Here is an 11,665-nt window from a genome sequence, read left to right on the forward strand (position 1 = left end):
CATGCACAGCGCATGCGTGGAAAACCGGCATTTCCTTTCCTCTAAACCAAGGGGTTCAGAGGTCGAACGCGTGCGCGCAGGAGTCTGCGCATGTGCGCTGAAATTCCTTTTTTTTTACAGGGTTGCCCGTGCGATAAGGCCTCCAGTTTTTCACGAGAAAAAAGCAGACGTAAGTACTTAGTTTTAAAAGGTAAGTGGTCTATTAATTAAAGTTAGAAATTTTTTTCCACAGGTTATTATTTTTAAAGACTTTACAGTAAGGTAAGAGTATTTTTAGACCCGATTTTTAAAAAAATTATTTTTTTCAAAAATTTGATTAATTGTTTAAATTAGTTTTTTTACAGTTATTAATAGTTCATTTAATTAGTGGGATGTTTTTTTAACTTTTATTTGCAGTTTAAGTACTGTTTTGGGCGCCCGGAGTTTTCATGAGTTTGTCAGTTCTTACTGTCAAACTCATGAATGAACTTTTGCAACCTCCGATTGGTTGCCCAGTGCTCACGTGATCCCAGCTGGCTCATCGAACTAACTACGCCGCTGGATCACGCAAGCACAGCGCGCCGGGAGCTGAACCGGGCCACTGACAGGAAATCCACGCAGGGCCAGGCTTCAACTGTCGGCGCGCTATGTAAGTGTAGGTCGGGGGCTTGCACCCGCGGGAAGCCCCCGACACCAATTTCTGGGCCATTAAATTCCTGTCTGCACTATTTTAATGCAGTTGTTAAGCGGTTTATATTGAAGACGTTAACACCCGTGTTAAAATAGCACAGACTGGACTTTACCGTAACTGCATAAACCAGTACACTTAAAAAAAAAACAGCACTCCAGAGGAAACGTAATCCCAAGGAACAAACAAACTAGGTTAGTGCCATGTCTGCGGGAAGGCCTGTAGAATCTCATGGTGCCCGAGCTCAGTTGCCAAGGTGCAGGCAGATCGCAAACTGTAGGGCCTTTGTCTGTACACACGGACTGACTGCTCAAGCTCCAGCCATACCTGTTTCCCAAACTGTAATTCACTGTAAAAGTGAGCGCGATTCCATTCCGTCTGTGAGCTATTCAGCAGTGAGATAAGCTGCAACTTGTGGCTACCATAGTTTGTCAGAGCTATCACAGGAAGCTGGCCAGAGTCAGTTGTAGAATCATACAGCACAGAAGGAGGCCGTTTGGCCCATCGTGACTGTGCCGGCTCTTTGTAAGAGCTATCCAATTAGTCTCGCTCCCATGCCCTTTCCCCATGGCCCTGCCCGTCGTGAGAATAGTTTTTTTTTGTAAATCCTCACTTTAAGAATAAAATGAAGATTAAAAAGCAATTTATTATAGTTCGACATAAAAGCTGTGACCGAATTTTGCAAGTTGGCCCCTCTTTCCAGTAAAAATGTAGTTATATCTTTTCAATGGTGTAAAAATAAAAGCTTTGATTCTGTTAAAGTAGTGGTTATCCCTCTTGGTTTTATGATGGGTTTTGTTTCTGGGACAGCGGCATGTTCAGGATTGGCAAAATACAGCTCAGTCAGTCAGTAATATTTCATATTGCGATGCACAGAAATCAGGAGGAGAGTCAGATGTCCTCACTTGGTTTTGACTCAGCTACTTATCCATTTTACTTTAAAAACAATTTATTGCTTGTTTCTGCAGGTTTTTTTTTCTGTAATGTTATAAACTCTGCCTCCTGATGCATGGCACACAATCCATTGTGCACTGTGAGGAAAGGCCAACAATGACTGCCTTATCTCGGTGAAGCGTTTGAAAGGACGATTTCAGCCATGGATGCAGTCATAAGAATGTTTTCATTACAGACCATGTGGTTAAAAAATGTTTAACATCCAGGAGTCACAATAGCACACCTTTAGATATCATAGAAATCTAGGAGAAATGAAATTTGTATTGTCCTCTTTGGATTTCTGTAACTTGTTTATCCTGGTTATTTTCCTTAGGTCATATTAATGAAATAAGTTCATCAAACCAATCAGCCCCGATCTGTCAATGTCATAATCATTCAAGACCTCAACTCCAGTTAATTCCTTCAGTTTGCTTTGGGAAAGATGTCTATTTTTAATTCCCCCACCTCATTTTCTTAATGCTTTCCTCCCACCTCCTTGTGTTCCTTCTTCTAGCCCACTTTGACTGATTGACGTGTCTGCAGTGACTGCCAATGCGGGCAGGAGTAGATAGAGAATGAGGCATGCCCAGATGGTACTTGTTAAGGTTGAGGTCTTACTCTGTGGTGAACGAAAAGACAGACCAGAGGTGAAATTCATATTTGGCGGTAGCAGAAAACAGACGATTGAATCGCCAACCCGTATTTGCATTCTTTTAAAGAAAATCGGACGGAGGGTAAAACAGGCCACTTGACCATCATACGGACATCTTCAGAAGAACGCTGCTTGGAAGTCTGGCAGATACCTGTGGGCTGTGCTGTGACTTCACTCCATCCCCACTTCAACCTCAGGGCACCGTTGTCCAATTGATGATTGCAAAAGGAATAACACCACTTTTAAGATTTTGCTGCCATCTTTGAAAAGCTGAAATAATTGGCAAAGGTGTTTTTCTTGAAAGAAATAGCTTTATTTCATGTGTGCCACAGTGGGTTGGTGCACTATTGACTGAAAAAGACGGAAAGCAAAGAGAGCCACCGGATAATGTCAAATTTAAAGGGCTGGGTGTAAGATTCGCAAAATTTCTACATTTCCCCAAAGGTTATTAATAATAAAAGGGACCCTGCATGGACATTTTAATGAAAAGGGTACCCAAAGATGGCGTCCGCACCTCATGGCCAAAAGCCTGCAAGATTTTTTTAAAAAGCTTGGACTCTGTGGCACGAGCAGCTTTTTGGGAACTCGAAACCCAAGCTGCAGTTTCTGTGAAGAGAGATCTTTGTATTTTGAAAGCAGACAGGACTTTGAATTATGCATTAAGTCAAATCGGAGACAGATCAAAACCAGTGAGGCCTATACTTAAGGCCATCAAGTTGTTTGCATAAATAATCGGAAACAGCTTAGGAAGCCATCGAAGCTGGGCAGGCCGATTAAGATGTATTAATAACAAAAGCAACTCAGGAATCGGGCCAGTAGGTGCGATTACCGGCCATCTAAAAATGGTTAGTTTAGATTGCTACAATTATTTAAACTAGCCCACCAAGATTGGGACAATGAACTAACCTGATTTGGCGCACAGATAAGGGCCATCCAAAGGAGTATAATTGTAGGCCCACTGGCAACCTTCTCTCTCTGCTCTCTGCCCTTGCTCCTGGCTCCTGCTCCGGCCCCTCGTCCTCGTGGCTACTGCTCTTCCCCCGTCCCATGCTTACTGCCCGGCCACTGCCCGTGCTTTTCCCATTCCATCAGAAACGCCCGGCATTGCACCAGGCGGACACGGACAAACCAGGCCAGACGAGGCGGGACGCGATGAGGCGAGGTGGTGAGGAAAACGAATGGGAAGACGATTGAAGAAAAGCTTCGAATAATCGGGCCTTCAATCCAGCTCACCGTCGACTATCTTCATGCAAACTCCAACTGCCGGCCGAGGAAGAGGAACCATCATCGCTGCGAGGTAAAGTACCCAAGCAGAGACTTTAACTTTGGGGTACTTGTACCTGGACGACGCCCTTGCAACACCCCGAGACCACGTGACGCTGGCAGGCTCCAGAGAGCACAAGGAGCGAACCCCAAACCCCACCGCTGTTTTGAATTCAGCAGATCTTTTGATTGGTGAGCATGAATTCTGGCCCCTCATAGCTTAATCTGGTTAGGTATGGGGGTGGGATAAGGATAAGGGGATTGTTAAGATAGTCGTTTTCCCTCGATGTGCCGTGTGTTCCCCATTCCCTGTATAAGTATAGTTATTTTGTATTTGCCTGTAATTTTATACTAGTAACTTTTCATAAGATTGTTAATTTCTATTTCAATAAAAATCTTGGTTTTTCTCACATCCGAACCACCTGTCTACTCGAGTCTTTTCTGTATCGCCGCCTGTACCTAAGTCCGGTGTCTAGAACCCAGGGGCGTGGGAGCGATTCGAACCGCTCATAAACAGTCAGAGGCATAACTGACTGGGCGCACACGCCACCCCACACCACCCCCTACATGGGTCTCTCAATCCAAAGCCATCCTAATTGAGCTAAGATTCGGCCACTGAAATGTTGAATAAGTTTAGTGCATTTGCATTTGGTGGACCTGTTCCTTTACCGGAGCCAATGTTGGTGAAGCATGAGACAGGTTTTACAAAGGGTGAAGCGGTCCTAATTAGTGAACCCTCACTGGTGTGCATAGTGTGTAATTTTTGATCCTGCACTGTTGTACCATTGGTTAAAAAGATTAAAAATAAAATGTTTTTGTTCATTTTATCCCATGTGCATCTCATTCCTCAAACACCTCATTCATGCGTATCTTCATAATACTATTAATTAGAACTCCATTTATCATACTTCACATTGCAGCGGTTTGTCAAGTAAATTGAATAAATGTAAAATGTAATATGATTTTCATGCCATTCCTGTGATTTTGAGTCCATTCTTCTTAATAGCTTAGTGGTTCCATGGTGCTGGATATGCATTCAGTTTCTTGGGTGGTCTAGTATTGGGTATGTGTGTGGTCCCTGGCAGCCTAGTGATGGTCTGGTGGCACAATGGTAAATAGGCATCTAGTTGTGTGCCAGTCTATAGCTGGTAGACAGCCAGTTATGTAAGGATCTAATGCAGTGTTATCCAACGCTTTGCACCTCACGGTGTCAGCAATGGCTGCACTCTCGCCTCTGAGTCAGAAGGTTGTGGGTTCAAGTCCCACTCCAGAGACTTGAGCACAAAAATCTAGGCTGACACTTCAAGTGCAGTGCTGAGGGAGTGCTGCACTGTCGGAGGTGACGTATTCTGGATGAGACGTTAAACCTGCTCTCTCAGGTGGACATAAAGGATCCCATGGCAATATTTGAAGAAGGGCAGGGGAGTTATCCCCGGTGTCCTGGCCAATATTTATCCCTCAACCAACATCATTAAAAATAGATTACCTGGTCATCATCACATTGCTGTTTGTGGGACCTTGCTGTGCGCAAATTTTCTACATTACAACAGTGACAACACTTCAAAAAGTACCTAATTGGCTGTAAAGCCAACCTGAGGCTGTATAAAGGTGCTATATAAATGCAAGTCTTTCTTTCCTTTTATATTATCAGACAAACCATAGTCTGGATGATTAAACTCTTAATCCAGGGTCTATAGTAATGTGAATTCTTTACCCCTACTGCCTCCTCCGACTTACTCAATTCTTCTGTTTTGATTGCTATAAGATTAAAAAAAGGATTGGGTTAGGTCTCAAAAAGAGACAAGCAGTTGATATTTGAACTGCCATGTCTGTAGCCCTGGAACATTCCAGCATGCTGCTGTTTATTTGTAAGGCATTGATGTCTGCTAGATTAAGATTTAATTGTACTAGTTAGTTTGCAATGTTTAATAAACAGGCAATTGCTAAACATTTTGAGCTGAATTTGTTACTGCATCAAGTGAGCATGACTGAATTGGTTGGACTGCAGTACTTGGCATTATGGGAACATTCTTCAACAAGATGTTTTTGTCGAGATTCTTTTCATCTTCCATTTCCCTATAAAGGAAATGTGAGTTAAAACAGCCGTCACATTTCTTCGTATTGTATATGTGTCTTTCTCTAAAAAATAAATCTCTTTAATAGCTTTTAAATGGGAAGTAGATAAATATTTGTAAAAGAAAATTTTTAAAGGTTATGGGGAATAGGCGGACAAATGAGACTAAATGGCTGGCTCTTTCAAAGAGCTGGCACAGGTGTGAAATGCCCAATGGACTCCTACTGTGCTGATTCTATGAAGTGGAAAACTCCTGCCAATAATATATATACAACATATATCAGAAGCTTAGTGAGAAAAATCCCAGCCTCCAGTGACTGGTCTAACCCCTTCAGTCCTTTATATCAACAATATATAAACAGCATGTTCACTGTAAAGATGTCCATGCATCAGTGGACCTTTCGGTGACATGAGGCTCAAGCAACTCCCTCATGAAATCCGATGCAGCTCTCCCTGTTTCCGTCATATATCAGCTACTGCTGACTCCACAGTCCCGGCTAAACGCCTTTCACCGATCGGCGGGAAATTCCTCTGGGCTTCTTCTCGTTCTGTCACCATAACTTGGGTGGAATGCGCGCGAGCGCGGCTTCTGCCCAACTTCATGGTGGCGAAGCGGGAGAAGGTGTGAGAAAAATCCAGACAACATTATATCTAACGGCTCAGATCTGCTGAGGGATGTTTCAATTACTATGCAGCATTCTACCCAGCTTTTTAAAAATTCATTCTCAGAATGTGGGCATCGCTGGCAAAGCCCACATTTATTGCCCATCCCTAATGGCCCTTGAGAAGGAGGCGCCCAAACTGAGTGGCTTGTTAGGCCGTTTCAGAGGGCAGTTAAGAGTCAACCACATTGCTGTGAGTCTGGAGTCACTTATAGGCCAGACCAGGTAAGGACAGCAGATTTCCTTCCACTAAAGGGCATTAGTGAACCAGATGGGTTTTCACAACAATCCAGTAGGTTCGTGGTCACCAAGACTTACACTAGCTTCTTATTCCAGATTTATTTAATTAACTGAATTTAAATTCCCCAGCTGCCATAGTGGGATTTGAATTTGTATCTCATTAGTCCAGGCCTCTGGATTACTAGTCCAATAACATAACCACTATGCTACCGTTCCCAACAAATCTAGTGTAGACTAAGACTGCATCATTTCACGAGAAGGAGCGAGATTCTCATAGTGACTGAAGAATAGCAATTTCTGTGTGTATAGTTGTGGGGAGGGAGTTGGAGGAACAAGATGGAGTTTGAGCAATGTGTTCTGGGATGACTATATAATCTCCAAAAGTTACATTCATTTGAAAGATATATTTTCTGATTTAACGTGTTGCTACTAGACCACTTTTTAGTCTTTAGTTCACAAGAATAATAGCTCAAGGTATCCCTTAGAAAAGAGCTGCAGAAATAAAATTAACAAAAGTACCTGTGTGGTTCAGAGTTGAGTCTGGAGATATATTTCCCCTTGTCTAATCAATACTGGCACTGTTAAACCACATTTTCAAAGGACAGTAAAACAGGCCTTACTTTTATTCTATATTGTGGGGTGGTGACAAAGTTGTCTTCCTGAAGGGTTAGAATAGAATCGTATTTGGCCCCGATTTTAACTCCAGGTGGATTCCCCGCTCAGGCCCGAGTTAAAATTACAGTCGGGTCTCAATGATGTCATCGGGCCGCAACATGCATATGTAAAGAAGGACCCTGTCGGCTCCAGGTGCCTGTCCTTGATGCCTGCTTCAGGGGAGCAGGTTAAAATTGCCGTTGCGGCGACCATGGCGGCTTTCGGACAGGGCGATTTTAACTGCTCACCCGCCAGGTTTCTCCTGAGCGAGTAATGTTAAAATCGCCCCCAGTACAGCACAGAAGGAGGCCATTCGGCCCGTCGTGCCAGTGCCGGCTCTTTGAAAGAGCTGTTCAATTTAGTCCCACACCAGTTATTTCCCCACAACACTGCAAATTAGTTCTCCTCAAATACATGGCCAATTGCATTCTGTACTGAACATCTGTCATAATCCTTTTTCTGTTTTATTTTAACCTCTATTTCTCATTGTCATCCAAGGACCTCTAGCTTTGGATGCTCCATCTTTCCTCCCAATGGGAATATGTTTGGTTTGTACCTGAACTATCTCTGCCTTGAAGAACTGCCATTGCTCATTCACTGGTTTCCTGGCCAATCTTTGTTTCCAGTCCACCTGTGCTAAATCCCTTCACAAATCACTGAAATTGGGCTCTCTTCCAGTTGGGTATTTTCACCTTTGATTTTTTCTTTATCCCTTTCCATAACTACTTTAAACCTAATTATATGATGATCACTATTACCCAGATGTTCTCCCACTGCAACACACTTCATTCCCCATAACTAGATCCAGCACAGTTTCCCGTTGGGCTAGAAACATACTGATTAAGAAAGTTCTCCTTTATATGTTTTAGGAATTTGTCAGCCTCCTTGCCCTTTACTCTGTTTTTGTCAATAGTCTATAATAGGGTAATAGAAGTCCCCTATTATTTACTGTTCTATTATTTTTACATTTCTCTGAAATTTGTCTACAGATTTGCTCCTCTATCTCCTTCTCACTATCTGGGGGTTTATATTAAAAACCCAGCAATGTAACAGCTCCTTTTCTGTTCCTTAACTCTAGCCAAATAGATTCAGTCTTTGAACCCTCTAGTATATCGTTCCTCTGTAGAGATGTAAAATTATCTTTGATCAATACTGCCATCAGCCCCACCCCCCACCCCTCCCCCCCTCCCCCCTGCCGTCTTTTTTCCTTCCCTATCCCTCCTGAATACATTGTAGCCAGGAATGTTTAGTTCCCATTCTCCGTTATAGCCACTATATCCTAACCCCATGTGGCAACTTGCACCTGCAGCTCATCATCCTTATTTGTAACACTCCTTGCATTAACACACATGCATTCCAACACCGTGCCAGTCGGCTCTGCTGTCTTCGTCCACCTAATTCCTGTTGTTTCTGGTTCTTTTGAGGTTCTTTCCCATAGCCTCTGGTTTTCCTACACAGTGAGACTGGCTGAAAGATTTAAGCCGCTGAAATGTTTCAATTCATTATTACCGTTGATACACTGCTTGTAGCGCTGCACATTCATGAGTGGAATTGCTTAGGAAGAAGCGTTGCCTTTCTCATTGATGACTTCGTGTTAATGGAAGAGAAGTTCTCCCAGATTCCCTGCTTTCTAATCACTTTCATTTGTGGTTTAGGCTGCTGAATAACAGAAGAATGGAAGAAAATTTGGGAACAAATCTTCACAATTACCAATTACAATAAAACGCATGAAGGCCAACTCAAACATACATCATTCCACAGAAGCTTCATAAATGCCACCCTTCCCCGTCACAAAAATGCCAAAGAGGATGTGGTCAGGTTGGTGTGCCTCTGAATCCAGCTAAGCTGGGCAGTGATTCAGGATGCCGCAAAAGCCAGGACCAGCATTGACATCCCATCTGACCCACTCCCTTGTCTGTTAGGCCTGTCTCCGTGGTTACAAGACTGGGGTGCACTGACTTGCACAGCCCTTACCGCTAGATACAAGAAGATGCATTTCCGGCACTCTGGCACAAACTGTAACTTCCCGTTTCACATTTGTGGATTAAGCACCTGTGCCAGTCAGAGCACATTGTTTTTTTGCACCTTTGCCTACATCAGTGAAAGTACCAAATAGTCTGGATCCTTAATAACAACAGAAAACGCTGGAAAAACTCAGCAGGCCAGGGCAGCATCCGTGGAGAGAGAAACAGAGTCAACGTTTCAGGTCGATGATCCTTCGTCAGAACTGGAAAAAAGCAGGAAAAGGAACAGATTTTAAAGCAAGTTGGGGGCTGGGGAAAGCTTCATCTTGAGCCATCCTTTGTTCCTTTACCTGTCCCATCACCACTTCCTCTGGCCTTCAATATCTCTTAATGTCTCTTTATCTCTCCTGCTTTCTATCCTATCACTGACCTTCCCTTTTGTTCTTTCATCCCCTCCCCCTTTTCCCAGCCCCCAACTTGCTTTAAAATCTATTCCCTTTCCTGCTTTTTTCCCAGTTCTGACGAAGGGTCATTGACCTGAAATGTTAAGTCCGTTTCTCTCTCCACGGATGTTGCCTGGCCTGCTGAGTTTTTCCAGCGTTTTCTGTTGTTATTTCGGATTTCCAGCATCCACAGTATTTTGCTATCGTATTAGAGTCTGGATCCTTATCCTGAGGGCCCATAAAACAAGTCACCTCTCGCAAACTCCAAGACACGTCCTGGTCGAGGAAGGGGAAGATTGATGCCAGACATGTAATGGGCGCACACCGCCAATTGCGCTGCGCTAAGCCAGAAAGTGATCCAAAACAACAAAACCCCAAAAGAGGCTGCATGATCCCTGTACACCCACATCCAGCAGCAACCCCTCCCTTGGCCACTCTGAGGTGTGCGGAATATGCACAGCTAAGCTATCAATGTGCCCTCCTGTACATCCCATGTTGAGAATATAGAACGCCACTAATGCACACAAATACTTTCTTTTACAAAAAATAATTAAAATTGCATGTATACATCACCGACTATGTTCCTGTTTGAAATTGTAATTTATTTGAGGTGCCGTCTTTCGAATGAGAGGTTAAACCAAGGTCCTGTCCGCTCAGGTGGATGTAAAGGATCCCATGGCCCTATTTAAAGAAGAGCAGGGACGTTCTCCCAGCCAACATTCATCCCCAACCAACAGCACCAAGACAGATATTTGAGCATTTATCTCATTGCTGTTTGTGGGATCTTGCTGCACACAAATTGGCTGCTGCCTTTCCCTACATTACAACATTGACTACACTTCAAAAGTACTTCATAGGATGTAAAGCGCTTCAGGACATCCCGAGGCTGTGAAAGGTGATATATAAATGCAACTTCTTTCTTTCTTGTAATGGTTGGCTTCCATTGTGGAGTCATTTCATTCTCAGCTAGGGGTCGCCAACCCTCCAGGATTGGCCCTGGAGTCTCCAGGAATTGAAGATTAATCTCCTGGACACTGCTTCCAGCAAACCCTGAAGAAAAACTATTGGGGCATTATTATTTTTTTCTTCATTTTCTTTGAACACTTTCATTTATTAGTTACAAAAAGATTGGAGAGGGGGAAATAAAGACTGTTTGACTGACAGGAGTCATCGGGTAATGAAGAGTCTGTTCACTTTCCAGCTGGCGGGGGAAGGCGATGTGATACGACGATGGTTGTGACGAGCGACCAATGGCAGGAGCGTGGAGGCGGAGCCAGTGGAGGTGGGAGGGTCATGTGATGACGCCTCTTGGCATACGGCCAACCAGAGTTGGGAAAACCTATTCTCAGTCAGCAGTGTGCTTCAGTTCTCCTTCCATCAGTATGAATCAGACTGACTCAACCTGTAATGGGAGCGGGCGAGGCATAGACAACAGTGTACACCCGAGTACAATGCCAAAGGACTCCAGTCCTTTATAATGCTGTTGAACCATTACGAAGCACTGTTTACTCTATTCATGCTATGGTCAGTCTGAGGGATACTAGAACAGCCAGTGAGGGTCAAAGGAATGTTAAGAGTGTCATTAGTAGAATCAGGTGTTTCCGTCTATTCATGGCATCTGTAACATTCCATTACCTTTGACCTCTGGCAAACTCCCTGCTATGATGTGAATGGAGAGAGTGGCTCATAGGTTTACATGTACAATCTGAATCACTAGAAGTGTTTTAAACAGGGGAAAAACAGATTCACTGGCAAAGTCAAATCATGCAGCATTTATCAAGTCTGTATGTACGAATGACTTGATTTACAATGTCAGATAAATGAGAACATAAGAACATAAGAATTAGGAGCAGGAGTAGGCCACACGGCCCCTCGAGCCTGCTCCGCCATTCAATAAGATCATGGCTAATCTTTGACCTCAACTCTACTTTCCCGCCCAATCTCCGTATCCCTTGATTCCCCTAGAGTCCAAAAATCTATCGATCTCAGCCTTGAATATACACAATGATTCAGCATCCACAGCCCTTTGTGAGAGAGAATTCCAAATATTCACAACCCTCTGAGTGAAGAAATTCCTCCTTATCTCAGTCTTAATTGGCCGACCCCTTATCCT

General features: G+C 43.6%; 1 long non-coding RNA gene across 1 annotated transcript; it reads left to right on the top strand.

The window, feature by feature from the left end:
• The first annotated feature begins 364 nt into the window (after positions 1–364).
• LOC147101078 (uncharacterized) lies at positions 365–4,342 on the top strand. Its single transcript, XR_015073443.1, has 2 exons — positions 365–861; positions 2,115–4,342. It is a non-coding gene; the product is annotated as an uncharacterized LOC147101078 (long non-coding RNA).
• Positions 4,343–11,665: the final 7,323 nt, after the last annotated feature.

This window comes from Somniosus microcephalus, chromosome 24 (genome assembly GCF_052327205.1).
Source record: "Somniosus microcephalus isolate GS21.2 chromosome 24, FLI_Smic_1.0, whole genome shotgun sequence".
Taxonomy (NCBI): domain Eukaryota; kingdom Metazoa; phylum Chordata; class Chondrichthyes; order Squaliformes; family Somniosidae; genus Somniosus; species Somniosus microcephalus.